Below are 22,745 nucleotides of genomic sequence, written 5' to 3'. Positions count from 1 at the left end.
TGCACAGGTTTAGGCGAGGACTGAAAACCAGTTGGACATGTTTAAAGGGGTTGTAAAGGTTTGTTTTTTATTTTCTAAATAGGTTCCTCTAAGCTACTGCATTGTTGGTTCACTTACCTTTTCCTTCGATTTGCCTTATAAATGTTTTTTTTCTTTGTTTTCTTTGTCTGAATTTCTCACTTCCTGTTCCTCCTCAGTAAGCTGTTTAGTAAGCTGTTCTGGCTGACTAAGCACCGCTCGGATGATGGTGAGAAGTTTACTGAGGAGAAACCGGAAGTGAGATATTCAGACAAAGAAAAAAAACATTTAGAAGGGAAATCGAAGGAAAAGGTAAGTGAACCAACAATGCACTAGCTTAGAGGAACCTATGTAGAAAATAAAAAACGAACCTTTACAACCCCTTTAAGGTAGGACTGAAGACCAGTTGGACATGTTTAAGGTAGGACTGAAGACCAGTTGAACAGGTTTAGGTGAGAACTGAAGACTAGTTGGACAGCAGATCAAACAGTCCCATATTTAAACACAGAAGTGTGCCACTGCAAGTGTGTGGTTGGGAAGTGTGTCCAGGTGACAACAACAAGGAATTGTCCACACTTCTGTCTGACACCTCTGTAGAAGAGGGCTGGTAGTGTACCAGAGAGGAGTCTGAGAACACCAAAGAGACTTCTGATGGTCATGTTGAGAGATATTCCTGTTTGTAAGCTCATTAACCACTCTCAAGAGAATCCAGATTTTTACTCTCTTTGAAATGTATCTGAATACATTTTTTTATTCGTTTTTTTGTTCTCTGGAGAGAATCACCCTCTATCTGTTCTGGTGACCATTGTGACCAGGACAGAAAAATATGAAAAACACTAACATTTTGAGTTCTCCCTGCATTGGGAATAGAAGAAAAATCTTCCAAAGTAGATATAACTGTTAAAGAGGATTTCCCATACTTTGGAGAGATCTCCAAGGGTCAAACAATTTAATAATTTCTTCGCAAGACTTGGTGAAAATCTTTAGCTTTTTCCGTTCTTAAACCTGTCTATCCCTATAGACCTGAGCAATTTATATGTTCATATGTTCAGCAATGATGTTGTCATTACTTGATATTGTCTTGCAAAAGTCAAGTTTTATTTTATTCTTTGAAATCTTTAGAAAAAAGATGCAACAAAACAATTTTTTAAATGAATTCTGATGTAGATAAAAAGTATGTATTTTATTCCATAAATTGTTCAATTTATAATGACAGTAAAGTTACAATTTTGATACAAGGCAGCATGACTGAAATAAGGGCATTATTTCCAATTTTGTGCATTTTTAAATCAACACAAAAAAAAAATAATAATGAGCAAAATAAATTAAAAACAAAAATAGTTCAAATATGTTGTTGTTAACTTTTTGCTACTCAACATAAAGTATATATTTTATTGAATCTCTAGGACAGGATTACCAGGTCAAAATAAAAAAAAATTTTTTTTATAAATTTTATAAATATAGAAAAAAGTTATGTAAATAGATACAAAAATATTAATTTTATTTTATACTTTGTCCAGTGATAAAAAAGATTTTATATATATATATATATATATATATATATATATATATATATATATATATATATATATATATATATATATATATATATGTGTGTTAGTGGTAGCTGTTTTATTTATTTTTACTGCACATAAAAGTATATATTTCATTATATTATTTTCCTTTTTTATAATGACACTAAAATTATTATTTTGGTTCAAAGCATTGCAAAGTTATTTACAAATAAAATAAAAAGGGCCCTTTCTCCAATTTCCAATTTTGTGGATTCTTTAAATCTGATTTAAAAATATTAGATTTTGTAAATAAAAGAGTTACTGAATTGGAACAAATAATAATACCTTTTTTTTTATTTGTTAGGTTGTAGATATATGTCGATCAATGTTAAATAATCTAAAATTAAAATAATTTTGGGTTAAAAGAAGCAAAGTCAATTAGCTGTTTGAATATTCACACAAAGACTCATTCCAGGGAAAAATCTAGTGTAAATGCATTGGTGGTTCAGTGGTAGAATTCTCGCCTGCCACGCGGGAGGCCCGGGTTCGATTCCCGGCCAATGCAAAGCAGCTTTTTTTTTTGTCTTCTATCAAAAACTTTCGCTTACAAAGAAATGTACTCACAAACACATTAATGATAAAAGCATATTGAAGTCCATAGTAGACACAAAGTAACCAGGTCACCAAGACTGTCTTGACAAAGTCCAAGGATTGGCTCTGAGTAAAAGGAAATCTCCCCTCAAAACGCTTCAGCCTCCTGGAAAGTCCTCCAACTTTCTGAAGACAGTCTCTGTGTGCTGGTTGCTTCATGTCTACTGTGGACTTTAATATGCTTTTATCATTAATGTCTTTGTGAGTATATTTCTTTATATACTTTATTAAAGATACCACTTGGGTAATGCACAAGACTGGTGCGCCCTCCCTTCTTTGTTTTACAGTGCTCCTCTTGGGTTTCTCCCCCGACCCACAGAGGGCAGCAAAACCTGTGCTTTCTTTTGAACTACCCAGAATCTGTGAAACATCCACTACTATTACACCTCCCTCGAGCGCAGGAGAGTACTATTGTATATAGTTTGTCAAAGAAGAGGGTCCTACAACTGACCGTGATATTCAGTAGCGTTAAGAAAAAGAAGAACAATAGAGAAAAAAAGAAGGAATGGTGGCCTACAAGTGAGGAGAGAAAAATGGGCAAGAAACACCAGGAACTGGACAAAGAGAAAAGAGATGGGGAAATGAAAGAAGGGTAGGGAAGGGGACTTTACCATGGGGAACATCAGGGTATTGCGGAGGGCTAAATGGGCAGAGAAAGCTTTTTTCAACAAGTTGCTACAATTTTGTGGCTGATAACTGTAGATGAAAAAGTCATTATTGACTCGAATATACACAGACAACTTCAGCCTTATGATTGGAACTTTGGTTGGAAAAAGCTCTGATGGTTTTCCCAACGGAATTCCAATGGGATTTCTCTCAAGCTGTCTTGCATACACACGGTCACACCAAATTCCGACCGTCAAGAACGCGGTGACGTACAACACGTACGATGGGACTAGAAAAAGGAAGTTCAATAGCCAGTAGCCAATAGCTTCCATCTCGTAGTTGAATTTGAGAATGCGTGAGTTTTTGCACGTTGGAATTTCATACACATGAACGCATTTTCGAACATGCTCTCAATCTTTTTCTGGAACGAAATTCGGCCAGCCACGGTCCGATGGAGCATACACACAAACGCTTTTTCCGACCAAAAGCTCTCATCGGTCTTTTGCTGGCTGAATTTCCGATCGCGTGTACGCGGCATATGGGTAGCTTCACACTGCCCCACTACGCTTTTGCTAAAGCACAGCTAACCCGCGTTGTTTGTGCAGGTTAGCTTTCCCATACACGTCTATGGGGTCCTGCAATTTCGGCACGCTTTCTGAAACCGCATCAAAACAGTGGAACATCATAAAAAATGGGAAAGTGAAGTTAACCCACATGAAAACCTCAGGACCGCGCAGGGCAGTGTGAAGCTACCTGAATGGTAAATTTGAACACGTGGCAGTGGCTATGAGCATAGCTTAGTACAGAGGGAAGTTAAACAAGAAACATATCTTGGACTGAAGTTCTGAAGGATTTGCAAGAAGAGTGGAAGCTTGTAATGAATTGCTAGTCAAAAGAGTTGACAATCAACTCTGGCTGATCCCTTTACGGAGTGACATAAAACATTTAAGTTCAATTGCTTGCTGGCAATTTATATAATTTCAGTGAATTTTGCAGGAGAATTCCAGTCTGAAGATTCAATAATTTGTTGGGGTTAACCCCTTTTGCTAAAACCCCCTTATTTTATGGCGACCAAATTGGTAAGCAAGACCTTGGTTATGGGGGACAAACACACCAACCTAAGCTCTACAAAATTGGTTGCACACTACAAATATCCACAGTGCAAATTCTGCCATCCAAATTGGTAAATGAAACCCTGATTATTGGGATACACATGACAAATACACCAATATAAGCCTTAAAAAAACTGTTTACACCAATATTAATAGTCTAAATTTTATTTGTTTCTGACTGGCGATATAAAATTGTAATAAGATAAAGAGAAAAATAAAAGCAATCAATAAATGAATAATGAGGTACAAAACAATCCTCCCTAAAGGCGTGAATACATCAGCACACTTATAACACAGGATTCAAGGAGTTGTAAATCCTAGGTGCGGTCACTTCTTTATAGTCAACTGTGCTGTGTTAAAGTTTAAAATGCTGCATGTTAATGTGTATTGCATTAAGGTAGAATATTAATTTGATTGGGCTGCCAACAGACCGAAAATCAAACATGCATCCTTTTTTTCCAGTGCAACACACCTCATGCACAGAGGGCATTACTGCATATTGCAGAGTAGGTGTATTCATTCCTTAACCATTTGCCTTCTGGGCCCTTTCATCCCCTTCCTGCCCAGGCCAATTTTCAGCTTTCAGCGCTAGTGCACTTTGAACGAAAATTGCACGGTCATGCAACACTGTAACCATATAAAATTATTAATTTTTTTTCACATAAATAGAGCTTTCTTTTGGTGGTATTTAATCACCACTGAATTTTTTTAATTTTTTTGCTAAACAAATGAAAAAAGACCAAACATTTTGGAGGAAAAAAAGGTTTTCTTAGTTTCTATTATAAAATTTTGCAAACAGGTAATTTCTCTTTCACTGATGCATGCTAATAAGGCTGCACTGATAGGCTGCACTGATAGGCTGCACTGATGAGGCGGCACTGATGAGATGGCACTGATGAGGTGCCACAGATAGCACTGATGAGACAGCACTGATATGCAGCACTAATGGCCACTGAAGAGGCGGCACTGATGGGCACTGATGAGGCTGCACTTATATGTGCCACTGATGGGCACTGATAGGCATCACTGATGGGCACTGATAGGTGGCACTGAGAGGCACTGATAGGCAGCACTGATGGGCACTATAGATGTCCCCTTTCGCACTTGCCAGTTACTGGCTCTCTCCTCTCCATATGCTGTAACAGCGCATGAGTAAAGTAATGCTGTCCTCAGCACCGGCATCTGAACCGTGGGCACCGGGCTGTGACAGATTGCAGCTTCACAGCCAAGTGCCCACTGCACATGTGTGAGCCGCATTGCACATTGTGAATGGTCCCATATTCTTCTGGAACCTGTAACATGCTCCAGAAGACTGCAGGGAGGGAAAAAGGGAGAGAGAAGAGGGGGAGGGAGAAGAGAACTAGGTGATCGGAGCCGACCTGTCAAAACCAAGTACCCACTATCTGCCCCCCACCTCCCAAAAAAAAGGAGGAGGAGGCCTTAAAGCCGTAAATTCCCCTTTTTGGGTGGAGTTCCACTTTAAGTACCTTGGGAAGCCATTAAAAATGGATAGCACCACAACACACTAATACATAGGTTTGAATGGACCAACACAGGATGACCTATAGTTTGCTCTGTGCACTGTGTATTATAAAAACTTGAGAAGGAAAGTGTTGCAAACATTTTCCATTGTTAAAATTTGCAAAAGGAAAGAGGAGCAAATGGATTTGGTTCATAATCTGGGACAATCCCTCCAAATAAGGGACAAATTGTTGCTATGGAACTAATGGACAGTAAATCAAACAGTAAAGAGACATTTAACAAAATGTGAGAAGTGTAGAGAAAGTGTGTCTAGCTGATGGTAACCAGTGTCCACACTTCTGCTTCACACCTCTATAGCTGGAGGCAAGAAAAGAGCCTTAAAACATCAAAGGATTATGCGGAGAAGAAGATCTGGTTTGTAACCTAGACAATGCTCAACTCCATTGTGTGTCTCACAAGTATTTTTTCATATCAATATATTTTGCTAAAGATTTTCAATCCAAAATTGGTAAACAAGCATTGTTACAGCATGGACGGATATGGACCAAGATTCGGAAGGTCTTCATGAGAAAAAGTAATGATGGGTCAACATACAAAAACCACGTGTTATCATGTGATACAGAATGAAGTAATGCATGTATCTTCTGCCGAGCCTTATGCCGCGTACACACGACCGGACTTTCTGACAGAAAAGTTCTGAGGGAACGAGTCCGTCAGACAATTCGACCTTGTGTGGGCTCCATCGGACCTTTGCTTGACAAAAATCTGGGGGACTTTATAAATAGAACATGTTTTAAATGTTTCCACTGGGACTTCGCCTGACCGAGAAATCCGTTCGTGTGTATGCTAGTCTGACGGACAAAAACTGATGCTAGAGCAGCTATTGGCTACTGGCTATGAACTTCCTTATTCTAGTCCAGTTGTACGTCATCACGTTCGAATCCGGCGGACTTTGGTGTGATTGTGTGTGGCCAAGTCCGTTCATTCGGAAAGTCCGTCGGAACTCCACCAAAACTCAGTCGGAAAGACCGCCGGACCTAGTCCCTCGAAAAGTCCAGTCATGTGTATGCGGCATTAGTGTCACGATCAGGCACCAGGCTCAAAGGCGAGGTGCTATAGCAGTTGCGGGACTAGCACCAACCAGCAGGATAGGTACTCAGGTAGTCACCCTGTAAGATGATGCAGGCTCATCTGAGGTGCGGAGTCTAAGTACTAACCGGTATTCACCAGAGCTTCTTATGGTGGAGATGGATTTAGCTGCATGTTAGTACCAGGTCACAGTCCTCAGGATTGCCCCAACAGGGGGTGAGCAAGCCGGGGTCCAGTAGCAGATAAGCAGGTAAGGATCACACAGAAGCATGGTTAGCAATCAAGCCAAAAGGTCGGTAACGAGTAGTTGCAGTTTGGGATTAGGCAGAAGCGTAGTCACAGAACAAGCCAAAGGTCGATAACGAGTGGTAGCAAAATATGGATGGCAGCAGGGAAGACAAGAACGAGATACTGGCTGAGAAATCCAGTATATCCAATATATCAGGAAGTTCATGGGAAGAGCAAAGAGTTCAAGGTTCAGCAGAAGTCAAGGCTCAAGGCCGGGTTGCAGGATGGGAAGAGAGATAGACTGGATAGATCCTATCTAATCGATAATTTTGAGTAGTTCTTTACAATACCATTTGATAGCGTAAATAGAATCAGGTAACTTTGCTGATATGGCACAAGGTTTAACTTTTGGATTCATACATAAGGTTTGGCAGGATGTGAGGCATATAATGCAATATAATCATATTTCAGTATACTTCCCTTTATGGGGAAATAAAAATTATGAGGAACTAGATAAATTAAAAGGGTTTGGAGAGAAAAAGGGATATAATATATTGCACAGCTTTGTACAGATAATATATTAAAAACATTTCAAGATTTACAGAAAACATATGTATTGCCTACTCCCTACACATACTATCAATATTTACAACTACGCCATGCGCTACACTCAGGGGTAGGGTACTTCGGCTCTCCAGCTGTTTTGAAACTACAAGTCCCATGAGACATTGCAAGACCCTGACAATCACAGGCATGACACCTTAACAATCCCAGGCATGACTCCTAGAGGCATGATAGGAGTTGTCGTTTCAAAACAGCTGGAGAGCCGAGGTTCCTTACCCTTGAGTTTAAAGTCAAAAAAGTTAAGATACAAAATATGCCACTTATGGATGTTCTAGCAAAGATACAGGCTTAGCCCTTGTACACACGGTCGGAGAATCCGTCGGAATGTGTCCTATCGGACCGTGTTGTCGGATAATCCGACTGTGTGTGGTATGCATCGGACTGTTTCTGTCGGAATATCCGTCGGACCAAATTTTCCAACTTGCTGGAAATATTTTCCGACAAACTGGTCCGATAGGACAAACTCCGATCATGTGTAGAGAATTCCGATCGGACAAAGTGCCACGCATGCTCAGATCAAATTCCTACATCAAAGCTATTGGCTACTAGCCTGAACGTAGTCCCATCGTAACGAAAATACGTCATCACGTTCTGAAAGATCGGATTTTTCGACAACTTTGTCCGACCGTGTGTATGCAACAGTTTCGGACAAGATCCGACGGACAAAATCCGACGGATTTGGTTGTCGGGATCTCCGACCGCGTGTACAAGGGCTAAGAGGGGTCTGATCTCTACTCTATATGGTCGCCTGACTGAGCAACCATGAGAAACAAATAGTTGTTTAGCTAGAAAAGGATGGGAAAAAGATCTTGGAAAAATCACAGATGAAACTTGGCAGGGCATGTTGGAATCTGTATCGGTATCTCCACAATGCCTAACCCCATTATATATAATATATAGAGCCTATAGGTCACCAGTGAGCGGGGGAAGCGGGATACATCAGAATGTCCAAGATGTTAAAGAGTATCTGCTGAAATAATACATATGCTTTGGAATTGTCCTAAATTGTTTAGATATTGACAGAATGTGGTAGAAACCATTAATCGGGTATATCAAACCTAGATACAGACAGACCCAAAAATATGTTTGTTAGGACAATAAGAAAAAGAAATGTATACTCCGGCAATTAGACTTCCCATTATTAGAACATTATTTATAGCAAGAAAATTAATAGCAATGAAATAGTTATCCTCTAGTAGCCCAACATATGAAGAATGGTGGATACAGGTGAATGATACACTACTAAAGGAATGGCAGCTACATAAGAATAGGGGTTTAGCAAATAAATTTAGTAAAATGTGGGAACCATGCTTGACGTTACCAGGGTTGACACCATTTATCTTGGGACCAGATGGAAGCATAAGGGTTAACAGATTATTTACCAGTTATAGAATAATTAAGGGATGAAGTCTTACGAAGGAAGGAATGGTGTAGGGGGCTTTTGGCGGAGTGGAGGAGAGGAAGAGAGAATCTGTATGTTTTTAGGGAGAAGTTGCTTTGGGCCCCCCCCCTTTTTTTTGCGTTTAGAATGTAATGTGTTAATGCTGTATGTATTTTGGAAATACCTTTTTTTTACATGTATGTTTTATGATGAGTCTGTGATGAAGAAAGGGTTGTCAGGGTTGTCCAATAGATCAGGCAGTGTACTGTATAGTAACTCAGGTAGCCTAGTAAGAAGACTCATTACTAGAAACAGCTGAAGACCCACATTCAAGCCCAGGCCCTGACGCTTATATTTTCTTTCTTACATCACAAACGAATTGCGATTTAAATAAAAAAAATAGTCTAACAAGTCAAGGTAAGGAAGGTTGGGAGGAATTGAAAATAGTTATTAGCAGGTCTTTTTTCAGCGGGAACGCGGGGGAACGCAGTTCCGGCACCTCCAGCACTGACTGTAATGGCAAGAAAAGCTGGGGTGTGCTGCCGGGTATATTGATTGGGGGAGCTAGTCTGGTTGGAGTGGTCTATTAGTAGTCTAGTAGTATATTTTTGCAGGGGGGTCTATTGTTGCTGAGGAGGTCTAATGTTGCTGGTGGGAAACCTATTGTTGTTGAGGGTGGGTCTGGGGGGTCAGATGTTGCTGGGAGAGATCTACTGTTGAGGGAGGGATCTATTGTTATTGGCTGACGGAGAGTCCATTGATGCTGGCTGCGGGGAAATTTTGTTGCGTATGGTCCATTGTTCTTAGGTGGATCTATTGTTGCTGGCGTGGGACCCTATTGTTACTGGCTGCAGGGGATCTATTTTACTGATTTTCTTGCTATCATTACCAAATTCCATACAAAATTATATGTGGTTTTGTATTCTTTAACCACTTAAGGACTGCCTCACGCCATTATACGTCGGCAGAATGGCACGGCTGGGCACAAGCATGTACAGGTACGTTGCCCTTTAAGAGCCCAGGGGTGGGTCGCACGTGCCGCCGCCGGCGCACTCGCAACCCGGTCCTGAGCTCCGTGACCGTGGGCGTGGGACCCGCGGACCCGATCGCCGCCGGTGTCCCGCGATCGGGTCAAAGAGCTGATAGACGGGGAGAGGTAAGTGTAAACAAACCTCTCCCCGTGCTTCCTAGTGAGCTTGTCACTGATCTTCTGTTCCCTGTCATAGAGAAAGACGATCAGTGATGTCACACGCCAAGCCACGCCCCCTGCAGTAAAAAAAACCACACACACTTAACCTCTACACTGCCCCCTAGTGGTTAACCCCTTCACTGCCAGTGACATTTTTACAGTAATCAGTGCATTTTTAATCACACTGATCAAAAGTGTCCGACGTGTCCGCCATAATGTCGCAGTCACAATAAAAATCGCTGATTGCCGCCAGTACTAGTAAAAAAAATAATTATTAATAAAAATGGCATAAAACTATCCCCTATTTTGTAGACGCTATAACTTTTGCGCAAACCAATCAATAAACGCTTATTGCGATTTTTTTTAACCAAAAATATGTAAAAGAATAGGTTTCGGCTTAAACTGAGGGAAAAAAAATTATTTATATATTTTTTGGGGATATTTATCATAGCAAAAAGTAAAAAATATAGCATTTTTTTCAAAATTGTTGCTATATTTATGTTTATATCGTAAAAAATAAAAACCGCAGAGGTGATCAAATACCACCAAAAGAAAGCTCTATTTGTGGGGAAAAAGGACACCAATTTTGTTTGGAAGCCACATCGCACGACCGTGCAATTGTCAGTTAAAGCGACACAGTACCAAATCGCAAAAAGGGGCCGGGGCTTAAGTGTTTAAAAAGGGCAGTACTGGGAGGTGGGTAGGGGGTGGAACCAAGGAATAGGGCTTGGAGGTGGGGTGGGTAGGGGCGGAGACAAGGGGTGACTCAGAAAAGGGGAGCTCCTGCACCTATTCTCCGTGGTTATTAGTAGTTGTTTTGTACTGTATACATACTACTTCTAAGTTAACCACTTAACAACCGGCCCATAGCCGAATGACAGCTACAGGGCGGTTGTTTAACTCTGGGAGGCCGTCATATGACGTCCTCCCAGGATTCCGCTCTCGCGCGCCCCCTGGGGCACACACTCGAGAGCATCCGTGACCGCAGGGTCCACAGGACCCGGCGCATCACGGATCACGGTAAACAGCCGCTCATCGCGGCCGTTTACCACGTGATCGCTCCGTCAAATGACGGAGTGATCACTTGTAAACAAACCGGCGTCATGCTATGACGCCGGTTCCTCCCTCCCCCTCTCTGTACCGATCAGTACAGCGGAGGGGGAAGAGATCGGTGTCAGCAGCGCTGTGGGCTGCATCTGCAGTGCCCACATCGCTGCTCACCGAAATTTAGCCCCTCAATTCCCTGCCATTACTCTGCAATACTCTGCAATACCCTGCAACACTCTGCAATACCTTGCAACACTCTGCAATGCTCTGCAACACCCACCAATACCCTGCAACACTCTGCAATACCCTGCAAAACTCTGCAATACCCTGCAACACTCTGCAATGCTCTGCAACACCCGCCAATACCTTGCAACACTCTGTAATACCCTGCAACACTCTGCAATACCCTGCAACACTCTGCAATGCTCTGCAACACCCGCCAATACCCTGCAACACTCTGCAATGCTCTGCAACACCCGCCAATACCCTGCAACACTCTGCAACACCCGCCAATACCCTGCAACACTCTGCAATGCTCTGCAACACTCGCCAATACCCTGCAACACTCTGCAATGCTCTGCAACACCCGCCAATACCCTGCAATGCTCTGCAACGCCATACTCTGAGATACCCAGCCATACTCTGAGATACCCAGCCATAGTCGGTGATACCCTGCAATACCCAGCCATAGACATCCCCTGCTGCCCTCCGGTGCTTCTACCGACTCGCCAATACGATCAAAGCCAGAATCTTTTTTTTTCAGGCTTCTTAGCTTAGAGGTGAGATGCGGGGTCTTATTGACCCCATATCTCACTGTAAAGAGGACCTATCATGCCATATTCCTATTACAAGGGATGTTTACATTCCTTGTAATAGGAATAAAAGTGATCAAAAAAATTATTTTTGGGGAAAAAAATGTCAAACTAAAATAAATAAAGTAAAATGAACAATAAATTTTTTTTTTTTTTTAAAGTGCCCCTGTCCCCATGTGCTCGCATGCAGAAGCGAACACATACGTAAGTCCCGCCCACATATTAAAATGGTGTTCAAACCACACATGTGAGATATCGCTGCGAACGTTAGAGCGAGAGCAATAATTCTAGCCCTAGACCTCCTCTGTAACTCAAAACATATAACCAGTAAAAAAAAATTAAATCGACGCCTATGGGGATTTTTAAGTAGCGACGTTTGGCGCCATTCCACGAGCGTGTGCAATTTTGAAGAGTGACATGTTAGGTATCTATTTACTCAAAGTAACTTCATCTTTCACATTATGCAAAAATTGGGCTAACTTTACTGTTTTTTTTTTTTTTTAAGCACAAAAATGTTTTTTTTCCAAAAAAAAGCATTAAAAAAATTGCTGCGCAAATACCGTGCGAGATAAAAAGTTGCAATGACCACCATTGTATTCTCCAGGGTGTTTGCTAAAAAAACATATATAATGTTTTGGGATTCTATGTAACTTTCTAGCAAATAAATTATGATTTTTACATGTAGCAGAGAAATGTCAGAATTGTCCTGGGTGCTCCAGAACGCCTGATGGCGCTCCCTGCATGTTGGGCCTCTGTATGTGGCCACACTGTGTAAAAGTCTCACACATGTGGTATCGCCGTACTTGGGAGTAATAGAAGAATGGGTTTTGGGGTGTAATTTGTGGTATGCATATGCTGTGTGTGAGAAATAAACTGATAATATGACAATTTTGTGAAAAAAAAAGTAAAAAAAATCTTGATTTGCAAAGAATTGTGGGAAAAAATGACAACTTCAAAAAACTCATCATGCCTCTTACTAAATACCTTGGAATGTCTTCTTTCCAAAAAGGGGTCATTTGGGGGGTATTTGTACTTTTCTGGCATGTTAGGGTCTCAAGAATTGAAATAGGCCGTCAGTCCTTCAGGTGTGATCAATTTTCAGATATAAACGCACCATAGCTTGTGGACTCTATAACTTTCACAAAGACCAAATAATATCCACCAATTTGTACTTATTTTTACCAAAGATATGTAGTAGTATAAATTTTGGCCAAAATTTATGAAGAAAAAATTACTAATCTGCTAAATTTTATAACGGAAACAAAGAAAAATTAATTTTTTTACAGAATTTTCTGTATTTTTTCTTTTATAGCACAAAAAAATAAAAAACCGAGCGGTGATTAAATACCACCAAAAGAAAGCTCCATTTGTGTGAAAAAAAGGACAAAAATTTCATATAGGTCCAGTGTTGCATGACTGAGTAATTGTCATTCAAAATGTGAGAGCACCGAAAGCTGAAAATTGGTCTGGTTATTAAGGGTGTTTAAGTGCCCAGTGGTCAAGTGGTTAATTTAGCAATTCCAAAACAGAATATATTTATTTAAGAATTTGAAGATTTTCGCCATTGAAGTTTTAATTATCATCTAGCATATGCACTTGCCCATGCACAACTCTACTGCTACGTGAAACAAGCAGAGAAAAATGCAAAACCCCATGTAAGCTCCAAGCCTGTGAGTTGGGCTAAGCAACATATGGGGGAAGAGAAATCGAGTATACTGTTGTATAAGTTTTGTATCTAATGATTTAAAAGGTGACATTGATGAACTGTAGTAAAAATATATTGTTGTGTGACTGGCCAGCATTAGATAATCATCCTGTCTCATATTGAGCTTCTTATTCACAATATTACATTTTTTTTTTTTTTTTTATAATGTTATATTATATTAGTACTTTCCTCCCTTTTTATACTAATTTTATTTTTGTGTACAATAGCAATATATTTATATTTTTTCACTGTCATTATTTTCTTTATGTAGTCATATGTAAAATATTGGACTATTTTTTGGTATTTGACACAAAAACAGATCCAAGATAGTTGAAATTAGCTTTTGTAATTCTCTGGGGTTGACAGCTCCCACAGCTAATCGCAGCTGCTCACATGTAGTTGCTCATAGAATGATTACCTGCGTTGATTGGGCCTGGACACAGACAGTAATTGGTAAAAGCCCCATTTGCAACTGTGAATGGGGCCTAACAACAACTAACACCACCTTGACTTTTGCCATGCCTATTGACTCCAATACAATTCACCAAAGTAGCAAACTTTTGCCAAGATCTCCTCATTTTGAAGACATTTCTGGGAGATGAAATTCTCAAATACACTCACCCCTAAGCCTTTAAACTCTCTCCTTCTTACAATGTGGTGCTAAAGCTGAAATTCAAAGTTCAAGATATGCTCTTACAAGTGATTTATGACTGGTACACTTTACTGTTTACTGGGAGGAGACCATTAATATAAGCACTAGGGTGGAAAGTGTGCTAGGACAATGGGGACATTTGTTCCTTTCACTTTTATATTCTTGTGACACTTCTCCATACCTCTGCCAAGTGTGACCACAGGACCATTTGGAGCCAAAACCATGAGAACCGTGGAGTTGGTTGTTTCCCAGAATACTGTGTAGAATTAACACAAAACTGCCAACTACTGAGTCAATGTCACCTTCATTTATTGTCCTGGGATGGTCAAAAAGATGTGTGGTCAAGGGAGAAAGGAGCCACTGCTGCTATGTTGCCTATCTATTTCTAACACCTCTGAAGTCTTTGATGTCTCATCTACAGGTCTGGAGCTGCTAGTGTACTGTACATTTTCAGAAGGGGGCACTATCTGCTAGAGGAATGCCAGATGCAGAAAATTATTAAAACTTTCACATAGCTCAGAAATTATGACTATGAGTGTTTTGCCCTCCATGGTCAATTATCATTCAAATCACCATAGTCCATATGAATTCAGGGTTCTTGTATAGAGATGGCCTTGTGGTTCGCCCGGTCGGTTCGCGGCAAATTTTGGACGTTCGCGATTCGCCAAACCGGCGGACTTCTGGCGCTGTTCGCCCGGCGGACATATGCATTTTCATTGTGAAGAACTTTGATCCCTTGACACATCCATCATGGGGTACAGGACAGCCAATTGAGACATTTCAGCACATGGACAATTGGACATTCCCCCTACCTTATAAATAGACCTGATCTGGCGGCCATTTTACATTCTGTCTTTTGTCAGTGTAGGGAAAGGACGCTGTGTGGAGCAGGGACAGTCAGTTTAATCACTAGCTATTACTATTAGGTCCACAAAAGTCCTTTTAAGGGCTGGTATAGGTGTACAGTATATAGGGTTGTAATAGACTTAGAATATACTTTCTTTCAAATATACAAAGTATATTTTGGTGCACTGCTGCTGACTGCTGTGCTTCTGAGTGCACTGCTGACCGATTCTGCAGCTGTCTTTTGTCAGTGTAGGGAAAGGACGCTGTGTGGAGCAGGGACAGTCAGTTTAATCACTAGCTATTACTATTAAGTCCACAAAGGTCCTTTTAAGGACTGGTATAGATGTACAATATATAGGGTTGTACACGTATAATATACTTTCTTTGAAATATACAAAGTATATTATGGTGCACTGCTGACTGCTGTGCTGCTGAGTGCTGACCGATTCTGCAGCTGTCGTTTATCAGTGTAGGGACTGAGGGACAGTTTGGTGTTTTGGAGCAGGGACAGTCTGCAAATCACTAGCTACTAGGTCCACAAAGGTCCATTTAAGGACTGGTATAGGTGTACAGTATAAAGGGTTGTACACGTATAATATACTTTCTTTCAAATATAGAAAGCATATTATAGTGCACTGCACTGCTGTGCTGCTGACCGATTCTGCAGCTGTCGTTTCTCAATGTAGGGAGGGACAGTTTGGTGTTTGGAGCAGGGACAGTCTGCAATTCACTAGCTACTAGCTAGCTACTATTAGGTCCACAAAGGTCCTTTTAAGGACAGGTATAGGTGTACTATTTGGTGTGCAGTATATAGGGGTGTAATACACGTATAAAATACTTGCACATGTAGAAAGCATAGTATAGTGCATTTCCACTGTGCAGTATTGTGACTGCTGAGCGGTTCTGCAGCCATACTACAAAGAGTGACAAACGCAATAAAAAAAAAAGTATTATAACTGGTGTGATAGACCAGTGGCCCCCCAAAACGACCGATTGAAGCGGGGTGTTATATACCTTCTTCCACATACATACTGCACTTTTCTAGAGACTTTTGTCACAGGGTAATTTAAAAAATGACAGGCAGAGGAAGAGGCAGGCCCTTCTACAGGGGTGGTAGGGGTAGGGCAGGAGCAACAGGCTCGAGCCAAAGTGGAAAATTGCAGAAGGTGCGTTAGATTACGTCAAAGGACGCACCAGACTTGGTTGAGTGGCTCACTCAGCCTTACTCTTCTGCACCCTCCTCATCCTCTCGATCTGCACCCTCTTCTTCACTCTCTGTTGTGTGCACCCCCAAAGACACTACCACCAACACCACCACCATATACCCTCCGCTTGAGTCACAGGAATTATTTTCCGATCCATCACAAGACATTACCGATGCGCAGCCACTCTTGGCATTGGATCAGGAAGAGGAGGTAGCAACAACCGCCACTCAGCAGTCTGACGACAGTACCCAGATCAGCCCAAGGAGGAGGTTGGTCCCCGGTGTTGCTGCCTACTCCGAGATCTCTAATTATAGCGGTGGGGAAGGTGACGTCGATGATGACGTGTCTAGTGATGTCATGTGGGTGCCCACAAGAGAGGAAGAGGAGGGGAGTTCAGAGTAAGATATGGACCAGCAGATAGGGAGGAGAAGCAGGTAGAAACTTAGATTGCACAGGAGGGACAAACCAGACTGCTAATGTATCAGGAGCAAGGCATCAACCATGTACGGTCACATCTGGCGCTCCCAGGACGCCGGCACATGGCTCTGCAGTGTGAGCTTTTTTTAACGTGTCCGCTGCTGACAATAGTGTTGCCATCTGCAATCTTTGCAGTCAACGCATAAGTCGTGGTAAGCCCAACACTCACCTAGGGACGACCGCCTTAAGAAGGCACATGAGCTGCCATCACCGAGCCCAGTGGGAGCAACGGAACCCACAAAGCCACACTCCAGGCTCTCACCGTCCAGCCTCGTCTTCTACTTCTCCTTCTCTCTCCTCACAATTGTCCTCCACTCCACCTTTCATCATGCCATCCTCACGTTTTTCTGCAAAAAGGCAGGCTTCCATGTGCCAAATGTTCGAGCGTAAAAAAATGATGACGCCGGATAACCCTCTTGCCCAATGGTTGACGGCTGGCTTGTCAGAACTGATAGCCTGCCAACTACTGCCATATAAACTGGTGGACTCGGAGGCCTTTCGAAAATTTGTGGCCATTGGAACACCACAATGGAAGGTCCCAGGAAGGAAGTATTTCTCACAGAAGGGCATCCCAGAGCTATATGGCCATGTTCAGCGGCAAGTGAATGTATCTCTGGCACACAGTGTCGGTGCCAAGATACATCTGACCTCAGACACGTGGTCTAGCAAACACGGGCAGGAAAGGTATATAACTTTTACTGCCCACTGGGTGAACCTTCTGACAGCCGTCAAGCATGAAACCCGTGGCACCGGTGAAGAATTGGTTTTACCGCCACGGATTGCATGCAGGCCTGGCTCTTCTTCTCCTCCTCCTACTCCATCCTCCTCCCTCTCCTCCTCGGCTGACTCCTCCTTTTCCGCTGCTAGCGTCTCTTCCTCTGCGCCGCTCAAGATCCCCAGAACCTATTCGACATGCCAGGTGAGACGTTGCCATGCTGTGCTGCGTCTGTTGTGCCTGGAAGCCAAGAGCCACATTGGCCCTGCACTCCTTTCAGCTTTGCATTCACAGGCAGATCAGTGGCTAACACCGCTCAATTTGACAGTTGGTAAAGTGGTGTGTGACAACGGTGCCAATCTGCTTAGCGCATTGAAACAGGGCAAAATTACACACGTGCCATGCATGGCACATGTCTTAAACTTGGTCATGCAGCGATTCGTTGTCAAATACCCTGGGGTCCAGGACATCTTACGGCAGCCAAGGAAAATCTCGGCCCATTTCAGAAGATCTTACACGGCCATGGCTCACCTTGCTGACATTCAGCGGTGACACAATCTGTCGGTCAGATGTCTTATTTGCGATTGCCCGACGCGATGGAACTCAAACTTCTATATGCTTGATAGGCTGCTCCAGCAGAGATGTGCAGTTAACGACTACCTGTACGAACTCTGCGGCAGAACAGGTTCTGGGAGCTTGTTTTTTTTTTCACTGTGCCAGTGGCTGCTCATGCGTGACGCATGCAGACTTCTGTGGCCATTTGATGAGATCACTAAACTGGTCAGTCGCAGCCATGGCACCATCAGTGACATCGTACCTTATGCCTTCTTTATGGAGCGTGCATTGCCTCGTGTCGATGTTGTGTCGTGTTGATCAAGCCGTGGAGGAGCAGGAGCAGGAAGATGAGGAAGTCGCATTTCTAGATGAATTCCCGGGGGTCTACTCTATCTGAGACAAGTCAATAACAGGAGTCTGAAGAGGAGGTAAAGGAGGATGGTGCCAGGGCGGATGAGGAGGAGCAAGAAGAGCATGCTTTAAACCTTTCTGGGATCCCTGTTGTTGTGCGTGGATGGGGAGAGGAGAACTAGGAGGATGACATTATCCTGGATGATGAGCAGGAGCCAGGCCACCACACCGCTTCCAGTTTAGTGCAAATGGGGGCCTTCATGCTCCAGTGTTTTAACAGGGACCCTCGTATAAAAAGCATAAAGGTCAAGGACCAGTACTGGGTGGCAACGTACTTAGACCCCCGGTACAAACACAAAATGACAGAAATGTTAACCACCATCACAGAGGGCTGTCAGAATGGAGCACTTAAAGGCCTTGCTTCGAGAAATGCTGCATTCTGCTTTTGCGTGCGCTGGCAGAGGAGGAATTCCCACTCCCAGAGAAAGAGTTGCGGGTAAAAATCCAACAGAGCCTGCAAGAAGAGGGTGGTTTGAAGATGTACTGGTGACTTCTGATATGAGGTCATTCTTTCAGCCGACCCATCGACAGGTCTCATCTGGATCCAGCATCAGGGAACGCCTAGACCGACAGGTGTCCGACTACATCGGGTTACCGGCCGCTCTGAGAAGTGATGAACCCCTGGACTACTGGGTGGGCAGGCTTGACCTCTGGCCAGAGCTTGCCCAATTTGCAATGGAACTGTTGGCTTGCCCCTCATCCAGTGTCCTGTCTGAAAGGACGTTCAGCGCAGCAGGGGGGATTGTGACCGATAAGCGCACTCGCCTAGCTCACGACAGTGTTGACTACCTCCCATTTCTAAAAATGAATGAGGCATGGATCTCGGAGGAATTCAAAACATGTGACCAGTGGACCATGTATATGCGTAACTCTATAAACGATTTATTCAATCTAGCACACGGACCCTTTTTCTACCTTTGGCTCACTTCCTTGTACAAAAAAAGCACACCGTACTATATGCCCGTACCCTCCTGTTTGAAGAGGTTGAGCGATGTCATATTTTTGGGTCCCGCAGCTAGTTGCTGGTATCAGTGCTCTCTATCTCGGTGCTGGTGTGGTGTCAGTGCTCTCTATCTCGGTGCTGGTGTGGTCTCAGTACTCTCTATCTCTGTGCTAGTGTCAGTGCTCTCTATCATGGTGCTGGTGTCAGTGCTCTCTATCTCTGTGCTAGTGTCAGTGCTCTCTATCATGGTGCTGGTGTCAGTGCTCTCTATCACGGTGCTGGTGTCAGTGCTCTCTATCACGGTGCTGGTGTCAGTGCTCTCTATCTATCTACCAGACATCTTGAGAATGGGAATAGGTATTCTCAAGATGAAAATGAGAATGGGTATTTTCCTTTTTGTGAAAATTGCTCTGTTAAATCTCTAGAAAAAGCAAGGCACTGCTGAGATTTGAACTCAGGATCTCCTGTTTACTAGACAGGCGCTTTAACCAACTAAGCCACAGCGCCACGGCATAGCATCCAATGAAAGATGATAATGGCTGTAAATATGAGTAAATATGAGTAATGCTCATTTTTATTTGTGAAGTTCATAGCCTACAAGAGGGTACTGATAAGTATTGAGCCTTACTTAAAACAAATTGAGATAGGAAGCTGTAAATTGCAGAGTGTACTGGCCAATTTGTCTATATTTAATGGTGCAAAAATCAGCTACCTATGATTTTAACTTATTTTTCTTTTTCAGGTCCAAATTCAACTACCTATGATTTTAACTTATCTTTCTTTTTCAGGTCCAAAGTGAACATGGCAGAACCTCCTGAAAATTCAATGTGAAAGAGCATAGGACTATAATCAATTTCCTGTTTCTCCAACGGAAAGATAAGAAGCAGATCCATGATGAAATGTCACAAACTTTGGGCAACAGTGGCCCTTCATATACAACAATTAAACATTGGGTTGTCAATTTTAAAGCTGGCCATTTTGGTGTCGAAAATGAGAAACCCAGTGAAAGGCCTATTTCTGTCTCTGTGCCTGCAAATGTGAAAGCCATCCATAATATGATCATGGAGGGCCGCCAAATATCAGCAAAAAGTATTGCTACATATCTTGGAATATCACGTGAGAGAGTTGGTTCCATTTTTTGGGATAGTGTGACATCATTGTTTGTCATATTTGCTTATATGATGAGAAAGGAGAGCAAGAAAAAGCAGTGTGTCTAGGAAACGTTGCTTTTGGACCCACCCCATACTACTGAAGTGGCCTTCTGAAGGTTTTGTGGCTCTGCACCATCTCTGACAGTATCCTACTACATTTTTCAACTTCACCAGGATGACTGTAGCCACATGTGACTACTTACTGGACCAGCTGCACCAATGGCTGCAGTGGAGACATACCAACATGAGAATGTGTATACATGCAGATGAACGTCTCTTAGTGACCTTGATGTCATTCATTTAACAAGAGTCATATTTTTGTTGGTCTACTGCAGGGGTTGGCAACCTCGGTCCTCCAGCTTTGGTGAAACTACCATGAAATATTGCAAGGCCCTGACAATCACAAGCATGACTCCTAGAGGCAGAAGCATGATGGTATTTGTCATTTCAAAACAGCTGGGGTAGCGAGGTTACCTACCCCTGGTCTACTGTGTGTGTGTGTGTGTAAAAACAGTATGTATAGATAATAAATATCGTATCCATTTATGTGCCAGTATAATGTTGTTCGAAAAAGCTAAAAAGATGTTCAATTTTTTCTAGGTTTCTTGCAACTGGCCAGTCCTATACCTCTTTAAACCATTATTTTTACTGGGAATTTCAACTACTTCAGAGACTAGCTTAGCCAAATGGGAAGAGCTGTGTCCAGCAGTGATGTCATTACCAGATGAAAACATGTGGTAAAGAATAGCAGATGGATTTTGGAATTGAGCAAACTTTCCAAATTCTATTGTATTGTAAATTTGGTTCCAGATTTCATAACTACAAGAAATGTTTTTCATGGTCTCTATGGCTATCTGTGACAGCAATTATAAATTTATTGCTGTGGACATTGGGGCATATGGAAGCAGTTCTGATTCCAGAGTGTTCCATGGGTCTATAATGGGTCAAAGACTGTGAGAAGGGCGATTCAACATACCATCTGATCAGCCTCTGTCTGGAACTGAAGGACCAGACCTGCATTTTGTGTTTGTTGCAGATGAGGCCTTTGTACTTTCTCAATATCTGCTTAGGCCTTATGCCAGAAGTAATCTGGATGACAAGAAGAGGGTCTTTAACTATCGGCTGAGCTGCGCAAGACTCCTCATTGAATGTACATTTGGCATATTGTCTAGTAAATGACGTATTTTCCAAACACCCTTGCAACTCAGTCTTGATAATGCTGAGTTAGTAATTTAGGCCTGTTGCATTCTGCATAATATTGTTCTGGCATACAGAGGGCATCCACGTTGAATAAGAGGAAGAGTTCCACCTACCCTCCATACAGTACAGCAGAATATATCCAAGGAGAACCTACATTGCCATGGGGGAACAATTTGCCGACTACTTTCTATCTCCACCAGGAGATGTTTCATGGTAATAACAATATATGTAAATGATACAGTGCAAATTTCAATAATTGTACAAAAATGTCCTAAGATGCTATATGAAAAAAAACGTGTGTAATGTTTGCTATTTTTGGTTATTTCAATGTGTTTTGATAGCATAAAAAGACACAAAAGCACATGATATGTTCAAAATGGTTTTAGTTTTATTATTCTGCATAACCCGTTTAAAATAAAGTTTTTTTCACTTAACTTTTTTTATTTGTCAAAGTCTGAACAAAGCTTAAAATATGCAAACTTTCCAAAATTTCTAAATTTAACATAAAAATCAGGTTACAAATCCTAATAAAAAGAAGTGGGGGATGGGGAATATGCAGTAGAAGTTTGGGAAGAAGAACCAGAGCTGGTTTGACTATTATCTTGAGAAACATCAGCAGAATTTGAGCTTGTGTTTACACTCAGAGGATATGTTCCCTGTGAGGAATGAGTAGGAGAGGAACTTACATAAGGAGGCCTCTGGGTAATGTGCATTGAGCTGTATGAATGCACAGGGGTCTGTGGATAGGGCAGTAGATATGGCTGGGCCATAAGACATGGGGACTTATAGGTATATTGACAGTATGACCTCTGAGGGGGTTCAAACTGGCTAATAGTGGGCAATGGCATTCCTGACTCCGCAGCTCTAATACATCCCCCACATAATTAAATATACCCATATGTATCTCCATTTGCCTCTCTGCTGGTGCTTTTTGAAGTGTATTATAAATTGTCCCCAGGAAAGACAGATTTGAGTTATTTGCATCACAGAATGGATCCTTACTCTCCTGTCTTTTAAAGGAGGTCATCTCGTCCACCAAGGACTTCATTGCTTTGTCCATCTCTGGATTTTCAGGCTTTTTGCCACACTGCGAGGATTGTGATGTTGTTAGCCTGTCATGTCTAACCCACAG

At 42.1% G+C, this 22,745-nt stretch overlaps 1 long non-coding RNA gene and 2 other non-coding genes across 3 annotated transcripts; 2 read left to right on the top strand and 1 right to left on the bottom strand.

Moving 5' to 3' along the window:
* Window positions 1-202: 202 nt before the first annotated feature.
* On the top strand, window positions 203-22,047 carry LOC143961359 (uncharacterized). The gene is made up of 2 exons (XR_013270452.1): window positions 203-330; window positions 20,051-22,047. It is a non-coding gene; the product is annotated as an uncharacterized LOC143961359 (long non-coding RNA).
* On the top strand, window positions 2,027-2,097 carry TRNAG-GCC (transfer RNA glycine (anticodon GCC)). Its single transcript has one exon. It is a non-coding gene; the product is annotated as a tRNA-Gly (tRNA).
* TRNAT-AGU (transfer RNA threonine (anticodon AGU)) lies at window positions 19,696-19,769 on the bottom strand. Its single transcript has one exon. It is a non-coding gene; the product is annotated as a tRNA-Thr (tRNA).
* Window positions 22,048-22,745: the final 698 nt, after the last annotated feature.

Source organism: Lithobates pipiens, unplaced genomic scaffold (genome assembly GCF_037356315.1).
Source record: "Lithobates pipiens isolate NorthernLeopardFrog02 unplaced genomic scaffold, aLitPip1_a1.2 Scaffold_8, whole genome shotgun sequence".
NCBI classification, from domain to species: domain Eukaryota; kingdom Metazoa; phylum Chordata; class Amphibia; order Anura; family Ranidae; genus Lithobates; species Lithobates pipiens.
The sequence above is the reverse complement of the archived record's forward strand: the minus strand, read 5'-3'. Positions and strand labels throughout refer to the sequence as shown.